This window comes from Apodemus sylvaticus, chromosome 23, assembly GCF_947179515.1.
Source record: "Apodemus sylvaticus chromosome 23, mApoSyl1.1, whole genome shotgun sequence".
Lineage (NCBI taxonomy): Eukaryota > Metazoa > Chordata > Mammalia > Rodentia > Muridae > Apodemus > Apodemus sylvaticus.
Window position 1 is genome coordinate 14,094,196 of NC_067494.1, and position 12,181 is coordinate 14,106,376.

The following is a 12,181-nucleotide window of genomic DNA, read 5'->3' on the forward strand; positions in this document are numbered from 1 at the left end:
CATCTCAAAACTGCAGCTGCCCAGCAGCATGCTGTAGAGAGGCAGAGACGGGGACCTGGGCACTAAATTGAGACACAGTGACTAATCAGGACTCGGGGACCTGGGCACTAAATTGAGACACAGTGACTAATCAGGACTCGGGGACCCGGGCACTAAATTGAGACACAGTTGCTAATCAGGACTCGGGGCTCCTTCATGCTGGTCCCTGTGTCGAGGTCATAGACATGGAGGACAAGCATTTTGTAACAAGCAGGATGAATCATGGTGCTTGCCAGGAAAACCACAAAGCACTTACCCATTGGAGCAGAGAGTATTATTAAGGAAGGAAAATTGATGAAGGCAAGAGTGGTCTCCTGAGTCCTCCAAAATACCTGCTAAGGAGCCTCACCTGAACTCATCAGAAAAAGGTTAACTTGTGAAATCTACATGGTCTTAAACACATGGCAGGTGTGTTAGGCAGGGTGCTCTAGTTTAACAGGACATATAGAATGAATCTCTACATGTAGAAAGGTGATTTACTAGAAAGACATGCAGGCTGGGGCCCAGCTAATCCTATCATGGCTGCCTATGTGGAAAAGACCAAGAATCCCAAAGCCGCTCAGTGCACAAGGCTGGATGTCTCAGGAGGTCTTCAGTATCAGAGTCCTGAAGTGCTGGGCTCTAGTGACAATGGACGAATGGGCTTGGTAGCAAGGCGAGAGCAATCAGGGAAATAGCAAAAGCAAACTTCTTCCATGCACTTACATAAACTCTAGAAGGTGGAGCCTATATTAAACGTGGGTTTTCCCATATCAAAACATCGGGATTAAAGGTGTGTTTTCCAACATTAAATATCTTGATTAGAATTAGATTTTTCCACTTTAAATTAATCCAAAATCTCTTTCAGGTGTTCCATTTTTCGGTCCTAATTAATTCCAAGCATAATCAAGTTAACAACCATGAATAACTAACACATATGCACTATACATATACATATATACACATATACATATATGTATACACTACATATAACTATATACATGCACATATATGTATATGTATGAACATACATATAAATGTGTATATATATATATATATGTGTGTGTGTATAAGTGTGTGTTTATGTGTATACATATAGTAGGTTTACTAAAATGACTTAAAGACCATGGTGTAGCTAATGCAATATTGGTGCCCAATGTATTGAAAGTCCAAGAATCCCGTAATTCTCCAGTTTACGAGGCTGGGTGTCTCAGCTAGTTTTCAATCTATGCAAGAATTCCAAGAAAATACACTGAAAACTCTCTGAGTTCCCGTGCCAGTGACTACAGGGACCTGCTAGCAAGGGTTGAGAGCCTGTCTTCCTTCTTCCAGGGTTTGTATAGGCTTCCGTGGGTCAGAAACTAGGAACGTAATTCAGCCCTCACAGAGTCATTTCAAATAGCGAACTGTATCAGTGTCAAAGCCTTTCAGGCCCTCAAAGCTCTGAAGGGAAGGGCCCTCCACTGGGCCTCAGATAATACAGAGTGTAGCAGAAACTACACATTACAGTGACTATTGCAGACATTGTCAGACTTTATGTTGATGCTTTACAGCCAGTCTCAACCTCAAAGTCATTTGATGGAGTCAGGACACAGGCCTTTGTGGTGCATGGTCGGAGTCTCACAGAGGTCATAGAATAGGACCCCTTCTGGGTAATTCCAGATAAGACAATATGGTCAAATAACTGCCTTCATCAGAATTCTGCAGCAAGTGCAGGGATGACCATTAATATTTACACAGACTGACGCATGCTTTTCATGTGTGGGTGACCTATGTCATCCAGCCCTTTGAAAAGAGAGGCACCAAAATAATTGGTTTCATTATGACATATTCATGTATTAAAGAAATATAAATAGACAATATCAACTCTTTTATTAACCTTTCCAGTACCACTAGACCTGTCCTCTTTAAGGTACTCCTGCTTCTACCTTCACCTCTATGTTTGTGTGTGTGCGTGTGTGTGTGTGTGTGTGTGTGTGTGTGTGTGTGTGTGTTACAGACCTGACCCTGTGCAGGGGTGAAGCAAGTACTCAGAACTTCAACAGCGAGTTCATAACTTGAGAACATTGTTTCCCATCATTCCACCCTGTCTTGCCCTCCCAACCTTTCTTTCCCCTCCTGTAATGGGTTTCCTACCTCTTGGATGGGGTGATATCTATGTTTGATCCAGAAAATGCATTCACCCATGCTCTGGGCTAATCTTCCTGCAACAAACCTTTGGTGGCCTGGTTAGGAAATTCTCCTCCTGCCTTCCTCTCTTTCCTTTGTTCCCTGTGGGGGTTGTTGGAGCAGTCCTTGGGCAGCTGAAGACTTTTGTCTCAGGAGACAATGCAGGGAGATCCAGTGGCCTCCATGATGGAGTCTGGACCACCTCAATTTGTCAAGGGTCGAGGTGCATCAGGATATAAGCTAAGGACTGACTCTCAGACTTCTGTGCAAGACATATGGGGTAATTTTTTCTTAATTTGTGCCCTCTAATAGTGAAGAGAGAGAGGAACTCATTCCTAGAAGCCTGAACACACTGTGAGAAACTCCTCACCCTCTCTCTCGCCTCCCTACTTGACAGTTCTTTTTATTCTTCAGCATAGGAGAGAAAGAGTTCCTGACTGACATTTGTCTCTGCCACTTTGATCTCAGACAGACACCCTGATCAAGGGACTCTGGGTGATCAGGGGTTTGTTCTCTGCTTTACACTGAGTCCCTTTTCCTATGAGTAGGGTTCCTGATGCTATGATGAAGCACCAGGCCACAAAGAAAATTAGGGATTAAACTCTAGCTTCTGTCACCTTGACAAAAAACTGCCAGCACAACTGAACCCTAGTCACTTTGACACACAAGCACAACACATTTATTTATTTTGACAAAACCTTTTTAATCAGGAACTTTATCTATCCCAAACATGGCACATTCATATAATATCACAAAGCAAAACACAAATGATATTAAACAAAACGTTGATAGTCTTTACCACTTCATAGACTTTACAAGTTCAGTCTCTATAAAAACCTAGTATTTTTTGAAAATGAAAATTATCTTTTCAAAATTAAAGTCTCTGTGTACTTCTTCAATTATTAAAATTAAATTAAATGGGCTAGAGCGATGGCTCGGTAGTTAAGAGCACTGACTGCAGTTCTGAAGGTTGTGAGTTCAAACCTCAGCAACCGCATGGTGGTTTACAACCATCTGTAATGAGATCTGGCACCCTCTTCTGGTGTGTTTGAAGACAGCTACAGTATAGTTAACATATAAAAATAAATAAAATCTTTTGGAAAAAATTAGTTAAATATCATTTTATTTCAGGAGAGAAGAACCAGTGCACCATTGTAATACGAACAAAGCAAAACCCATCTCCAGCCATAAATACATCAGTATCCAGTGTCTGGGATTCATCACAGTCTTCTAGATCCTCCAAATGTGTCGGCCACGTCTCCAGCTCTGCCTCACAGAACACACAGCTTGTCATCGGGGCTCCAGCTGGCTCCCGTCCACCGCCGGGGCAGTCATCCCTGGTCATCCCATGGCACTGGCATCTCCAGGCGCTGGTGACTCTTGCTGCAGCTGGGCTGCACTCTCACCCACAGCCTCTCCTGGGCTCTGTCATGGCGCCTCAGCTTCTCTCCTTGACTCCTTCAACCTTGAGACTGGGACTGCTCCACAGGCTGCGTCTGCACCGATGGCCTCTCCTGTCTTTCCACAGTGCTGAGCCTCAGCTGCTCTGTGTGACCCTCCATTCCTCCAGCTACACCACCTGAGACCCTTGCAGAGTACCCGGGTCAGCCGTCAGCACAAGGTAACACCTAGGCCATGTCCAGAGCACAGCTTCCTGACTCTCGGGAGATCCTTCCTAGAAAACTTCCTCTCAATGATGTTGGTCTCTTCTTAATCACAACTGATGCTTCAGCCCCAGGTGACAGCGCTCACTGTCCCATCACAGCAAAGGTTTGCTATACTTCTCTGGTCTCTTGTTAAACGTAACACACTCTTCAGCTCTAACTGCCCAGATACCACAGATTGTTGGTACAGATGACTTAGGAGAGTCTTTGCTTCCCTCACAAGCCAGGCCTCCATCATCTGATCTGTCCCCAGAAGGCTTCTCTTCCAAGCTATTACAGAACAGCTGCTCACTGTGCTCTCAACACTCAGTGATTTTTCTGTCTCAAAGTTTCAAAATTCTTCCACCATCCTGTCCACAATGCATCCTCAGATCTTTGGCAGCAACACCCAACAGTCATTTACCTAGTTGAGGTCATTATTGCTGGGAGGAAACACCGTGGCCAAAGCAAGTTGGGAAGGCAAAGTTTTATTTGGCTTGGACTTCCACAGCATAGTCTGTCACTGCAGGAAGTCAGAAAAGGATCTCAAGCAGAAACTGAAACAGGCCAAGGTAGGAAGGAGGGGGTGCTGCTTACCTGCTTGCTCCCCTTTGCTCTCTCAGTCTGGTTCCTTATAGAAACCAGGACTACCATTCCAGGGGGGCCTGAACAACAGTGTGCTAGGCCCTTCCACATCAATTATTAAATCAGATGATGCCTTATAGGATTGCCTACAACTCAGTATTATAAAAGCATTTCCTCAGTTGGAGTTCCCTCCACTCTAACAAGTCCATCTTGTGTGCAATTGACATACAACTCACCAGTACACACTCAGAGCTGACTTGTAGTCCATTTCAGGTTACAAGTGTCCGGAGCACATGTCTGATGTCATTATGCCAATCCATCTGCTCAGTTCATCTCTGCAGTGAAGCTGAGGTGCTGTGCGTTGGTCCAGGAGGGTTCTTCTCTTAGGATGCCCAGAATGGAGACATGGTTTGTGAGCAGTGGTGGAGAGCCTGGGTGGGCACTTTCAGGCTCAGCATTGCATCTTGGAAGGGACCAACTCTGTCTGTTGGCCATAGTGCCTTCTACCTCACCAAAGGATGTAGTCTCAAAACCTGGCTAGAATGATGTTGAAGATATCCTACAGAAAACACTTCCTTTGTCACACAATTTTTCTTTTGGACCCATCCTCACACTGAGAGCACTGTCTTGTTGGTGGCACACCAGCTGTTTGCTCAGTGACACCTCTCTGTGATGATTCTATCAGGGATTCAGTGATCCTGATAGCTAAACCTTCATAGCTGTGTGACAGGATCCTCAGGTGTAAGAGACCTGCCCTGTGACCCCAGCAGACCCTACCACTAAACTCTGCTCACACTCTGGCTCCTTTTCCACCAGCCCCCCTCTGATTGACACTTCTTTCCAGTCTCCCTACCTCTGACCTCCATTGCTTTCCTCCCTCCCCTCAGCCTCAGCCTGCAGGGTCCTCTCACTCACTTCTCCCCGTGCCTAGGTGTGAGATTTCCCTCACCCTTAATGCAGAACATTGTACAGGAACTGAGGGAACAATCTGAAACTGTCCTCCCCTGCCCCCATCAAACAGTTCCTGCCAATATTAAAGGAGCTTTCTTCTTTAACCCAAGTCACCATAAGAGGCTTTCACTTTCTGACTTCCCTGGGCCTCTCTTTAAGGCCCCTCTGCATGAGCTCTGGGACCCATCTTCCACTTTGTCCCTACCAAGGGTGTGATCTGATAAAAATAAATATAAATAAATTAAATAAATAAATAAATAAAAACTTATCTTAGTGGCTGGTTTTCACATTTCCTTTTATAGAGCTGAGAGTTGCTTCCACGTGTAAAAAGGACCAACCTTCCCTCAAATGGGTAAGAGATCCCTTTATTCTTAAGACAAATATGAAAGAACCTGGCCAGGCTATCAGAGTGTCTACAAATTTAGCTTAACCATTTATGTATGTATGTATGTATGTATGCATGCATGCATGTATGTATTATGTATGCATGTGTGCATGCATGCATGTGTGTATGTATGTATGTATGCATGTATGCATGTATGCATGTATGTATGTATGTATGTATGCATGCATGCATATAATTTACTCACTTTACATCCCTATCATGCCCCCATCTGTCCATTATCACCTCCCAGACCCACCCTTGCAAACCTTTTCCCTCATTAACCCCACCCTGGGAAGGCGCCCCCCCTGCATACCACCCCACAGGAACATGCAGTTGCAGTAGGCCTAGACACATCACCTCACACTGAGGCCTAACCAAGTAGACAGTTTGGGGAAGGGGATCCAGTGGCAGGCAAAAGGGTCAGAAACAGCTTCTGTTCCAATCATCAGGGGACTCACATAAAGACCAAGCTGCTACATTATATGTAGGGGGCCTAGGTCCAGCTCCTGGGTGCTCTGTGGCTGTTGTTTCCGTCTCTGTGAGCCCCATGGACTCTGTAGGTCTTCTTGACCCCTCCACATTGCACAATTCTACCCCCACTTCTTCCATCAGGCTCGCTGAGCTCCAGATGACCTTTGACTCCGGGTCTCTGCATCTGTCTCCATGAGCTGCTGGATGAAGCTTCCTTAGCTCACCCATATTTCTACGTGGTAGCACTTTCATGAACTTTTTATAGTAAAGAAACAAGGAAAGTCATAAATCAAAAATTTTTCAAATACATCAGTAAGTATACCAGGCAAATGGGTTATATAGCAAGGCTGGAAAATCTTGACTCTGGGCCTCAGATGCTAACTGATAAAATTCTTAGCTTTTGGGACAGGGCAACCTACAGGGTCTGTTCATAAAGTCTAAGGACATGTCTAATAGTCACAGGAACGTCAGGACACACATTCCGAGTTAAGGAATAAACATCCCCTAAAGAGACTAAAGATGGTTCAAGAAAGGATGTCTTGAGAATGTGTCATTCCAGCCTCTCACATCTCTGAGCAGCTACTCAGTCAATTACGTGTTGTAGGTACACATATTTCTACAAACTCCTGTTAAACATATACAACAGCTCTAGTTTTTTTTTTTTTTTTTGCAGCCTGACCCAAGTTTGCCTGTGTCTTTGATCTGATGCATCTGTTCTACGCCTTCAGATAGATGCTATGTGGTATCTTTACATGACAATATCCCTCCCTCAGATGGTAAGCATAAATTGGCTAATAAGTTAACAAGAGGATATACAAATTTAGTTCAATTTTTTAAGTTCATGAATACAAGCAAATCTTACACACTAGATTATTTTAAATTTGTGAAGAAGACAGGAATATCACCATTATCCAAGCAATGCCACCTGGTTATTGAAGATAGGTTGGAAAAAGCATATTAACCAATAGAAATGTAACACTTTGAAATATTGTTGTACATCAAAACGCATGCTGTGTTCAGGATTTTATACCGACCTGGAAAACAAGAAGCCTCATTTACATCATGAATTTAACAAGGAAGGAAGAAGACAATGAAGAGGTGCTAGTGGGTATATGTAGGCAAAGAGATGCTTTTCTGACAGAGAGAATAACCTTACTGGAAGAAGGAGTTATACAAAAAATTAATTTCACCCAACATGATTTCTAAGAGATTGTAAAAATCAAAAGTTTTGGTATGTCACAAAGTTTATAACACTCAATATAAATTGGGATGGCTTTGATTTTTTAAAAGGTTTTTAATTACATTAATGGTTTGATGAGATAATTGCTTATAATTTCTTCTGACTCTAGACTTTCATAACAATGGAGTCTTATCAGTGCTACGATAGATTTAAAATGTGGTTTTAAAATATTTGTTCATCAGAAGTGTCTAATCTTTTGATGTTATGACACAACGTGTCATAATTCACTGTTTCCGACCTATTTTGATGAGAGTGTAGATGACATGTTTTTACTTTGGGGATTAAGTTAATTATCAACCTCTGCATCATGGATGGTCTTGAGCTGACAGTGTCTGTGTGTAGTGAGGTGTCATGCCCTCCAATGTATGTACGGCACTCAGAAGGAAGCCAACTGCTGACTGTAAAATGGAGTCACTCAGGGCACGCCCTGTTTTGCCCAGTGATGACTAATTTAAAATCATGCCCAGCTTGATCTCCACAATGCTATCATGTAAGACTGAGAAAGTAAAAGGAACAGAGCAAGAGGAAGCCCCTGATGGCAACAACCTAGTGCACTCTGATGCCCTGGGGCGTGAGGCTCTGACAGCCATCAGTCTCCTGGGCTCCCACCAGTCTGGTCCAAAGTCAACAGCACAGAGTTCCAGGATGCCTCACTTTTCCACAGAAGCTGTCCTTGAGCTTAAACTGTTGTGGCAGACCTCCTGCCTCAGCTTATCCCGTAATGAAAGTGTAGCTTTGACCAAATATACAGCTAGAGTTAAAATGTACATAATATAAGTTATTCAAAAGTAATTGTATTGACAGCGCCCAGAGCTGATCCTATACCACAGCTCTCTGTACCCAGATACTGCTGGGAGAGAGCTGGCCTCCTAGGATGCTGACACACCTGTCAGCACAGGCAAGACCACCACTTCTGCACAGAGGGACCTGCTAGGAGCCCTCAGGACACAGGAACTGAGGAGCAGCAGCCTGGGACAGGATCCTTCTTGCTTAAATCTGTACCTAGAGCTGACCCTGTGCCACAGCTCTCCATACCCTAATTCCTCCCAGAGAAAGCTGGTCTCCCAGGAGTACTTGCAGGAGGGACAAGCCACAGTCAGAGACAGCAAGACCAGCTAACACCAGAGATAACCAGATGGTGAGAGGCAAGGGCAAGAACATAAGCAACTAAGGCTTCCTGGCATGATCAGAACCCAGTTCTCCCACCACAGCAAGTTCTGCATACCCCAACACACCAGAAAAACAAGACACTGATTTAAAATCACTGCTCATAATGATGATAGAGGACTTTGAGAAGGACATAAACAAATCCCTTAAAGAAATACAGAAGAACACATGTAAACTGCTAGAAGCGCTTAAAGAGGAAACACAAAAATCACTTAAAAATGATAAGAAAAGACCTTGGGCGCGAGCTCCACAGCCAGTCCCACAACACCCAGAGGAAACTCCACTTCCAGGTGCTCTAACATGCCCAGGATCACAGGATCTCAGGATCCCAGGAGCTTGGTCACACCAGGATCTCAGGGTCCCAGAGACAGCTTGACTCTCAGGAGCTCTGACACACCCAGGATCTCAGAATCACAGGATCCTGGAATAACAGGACACAGAGACAGTTGGACTCTGAGGAGTTCTGACACAATCATGATCACAGGAAGGACAGGCTGCAGTCAGATAGAGTGAGGGCAGGTAGCACTAGAGATACTCGGATGGCCGGAGGCAAGCAGAAGAACATAAGCAACAGGAACCAAGGTTACCTGGCATCATCAGAACCCAATTCTCCCACCATGACTGGAAGAAAGTGGTGGGTGCAAAACACTGTCAAACTGGAAAAGCAAGATTCAGAAGTAAAATCACTTCTCATGATGGTGATAGAGGACTTTAAGAAGGACATAAATAACTCCCTTAAAGACATGCACAAGAATACAGGTAAACAGCTAGAAGCCCTTAAAGAGGAAACACAAAAATCCCTTAAAGAATTACAGGAAAACACAAACAATCAAGTGAAGGAACTGAACAAAACCATCCAGGATCTAAAAGTGGAAGTAGAAACAATAAAGAAATCACAAAGTGAGACATCTCTGGAGATAGAAAACTTTGGAAAGAATTCAGGAGTTATAGATGCAAGCATCAACAACAGAATACAAGAGACAGATGAAAAAAATCTCAGGTGATGAAAATATTGTAGAAAACATTGACTCAACAGTCAAAGAAAATACAAAATGCATAAAGCTTGTATCCCAGAACATCCAGGAAATCCAGGACACAATGAGAAGACCAAACCTAAGGATTATAGATATAGAAGAGAACGAAGATTTACAACGTAAAGGGCCAGTAAATATCTTTAACAAAATTATAGAAGAAAACTTCCCTAACATAAAAAAGAGAGAGAAAGAGAGAGATGCCCATGAACATACAAGCCTATAGAACTCCAAACAGACTGAGCCAGAACAGAAAGTCATCCCAGCACATAACAATCAAAACACCAAATGCACTAAACAAAGAAAGGATATTAAAAGCAGTCAGGGAAAATGGGCAAGTAACTTATAAAGGCAGACCTATCAGAATTACACCAGACTTCTCACCAGAGATAATGAAAGCCAGAAGATCCTGGAAAGGCCTCATACAGACCCTAAGAGAACACAAAGGCAAAACTCTCATTCATCATAGATGGAGAAACAAAGATATTCCATGATAAAACCGAATTTACACAATATCTGTCCACAAGTCCAGCCCTACAAAGGATAATAGATGGGAAATGCCAACACAAGGAGGGAAACTATACCCTAGAAAAGGCAAGAAAATAATCTTCTTCCAACAAACCCAAAAGAAGATACCCACACAAACATAAAAATAGCATCAAAAATAACAGGAAGCAACAATCACTAGTCCTTATTATCTCTTAACATCAATGGACTCAATTTCTCAAAAAAAAAAGACATAGACTAACAGAAATATTTTCAAGTATATCTTCAATTTTATCAGAAAAATGTTTGTAATTCCTCTTTCAATTAATTTAGTAATGATTTTTATGTACAATTATATCTGCATTATTTTTCATGATAATCTTCCATTTTAGCATGTTTTTCTATATATTTCTTCTATTTTATCAGAAATGTTTTCCATGTAAAACTCTGGTTTTATCACAAAATGTTTTTTAATTCTATCTTCAATTAATTTAGAAATGTTTTTTATATCTACAATTTTATCTGTATAATTTTCCATGAAATAGTCAATTTCAACATATTTTTCTAGATATTTCTTGAATTTTATCAAAAATATTTTCCATGTAAATCTTCAATTTTACCTGAAAATGTTTATAATTCCACTTTCAATCAACTTAGAATTATTTTTATGTCTACAATTTTATCTGTAAAATTTTCCATAATAATCTTCAATTTTAACATGTTTTTCTATATATTTCTTGAATTTTGTCAGAAATATTTTCCATGTAAATCTTCAACTTTATCATAAAATGTTTATAATTCCACTTTCAGTCAATTTAGTAACACTTTTATGCCTACCATTATTATATCTATATAAAATTTTCCATGATAATCTTCAATTTTAACATGTTTTTCTACATTTTCTATAATTTTATCAGAAATATTTTTCATGTAAATCTTCAATTCTATCATAAAATAAAATGTTTCTATTTCATTTTTAATTAATTTAGCAATGTTTTTATGTCTACCACTTTACTCTTTAATTTTGTATGAAAATTGTCAATTTTAACATGTTTTTCTATATATCTCTTCTATTTTATCAGAAATATTTTCCACATAAATCTTCAATTTAATCATAAAATGTTTGTACTTCCTTTTTCAATAAAAGAACATGCTTTTCAAGAAGAAGGAGGCGGAGGAGAAGAAAGAGGAGGAGAAGGAAGGAGAAGGAAGGAGGAGAAGGAGGAGGAGAAGAAGGAGGAGGAGGAGGAGGAGGAGGAGGAGGAGGAGGAGAAGAAGAAGAAGAAGAAGAAGAAGAAGAAGAAGAAGAAGAAGAAGAAGAAGAAGAAGAAGAAGAAGAAGAAGAAGAAGAAGAAGAAGAAGAAGAAGAAGAAGAAGAAGAAGAAGAAGAAGAAGAAGAAGAAGAAGAAGAAGAAGAAGAAGAAGAAGAAGAAGAAGAAGAAGAAGAAGAAGAAGAAGAAGAAGAAGAAGAGACGCATGTTCTGTTACTTTACAAACCCTCATACTGGCCTATGGACTGATTTTTTTTTTTTTAATTTAAAAAGAGGGGGGCGGGTCTGAAATGTCCATTTTACTTTGGCAGTGACTTATTACTTTTCTCTTTTAAAGTCACGGATGTACTGAAACAGCTAGATTTGTTTCCTCGGCTACTAATACGCGGGTCAGACCCACAGTTGGCAGGCCCCAGGTTTAGCTGGTAGAAATCCTGACTTAGTGAAGAGGAGGTACTGCAGGAGCCCACAGTGCCTGATCTTCAGACGCCCTTTCTCCACTTTGTGAAATGTCTTCTTCTGAGAGTCGGCAGTTGATGGCAGCTCCGGGCAGAGTGGAGGTGGACAGACGGGTGATGTCCACACGCGTGGTCCTCAGGTTATCCATCATTACCATGGCTCAGCAGTGGGCCATAGCCGTGCCGGTTCCCTCCTTCACAAGCAGAAGTGCTAGATCTCTGTTTGGCATAGCTGAAGAAGGCAGCCTAGGGGCTTGGGCCCTGGCTTGAATTCCCCAGGACTAGCAAAGGTCCAGATTAGCAGGG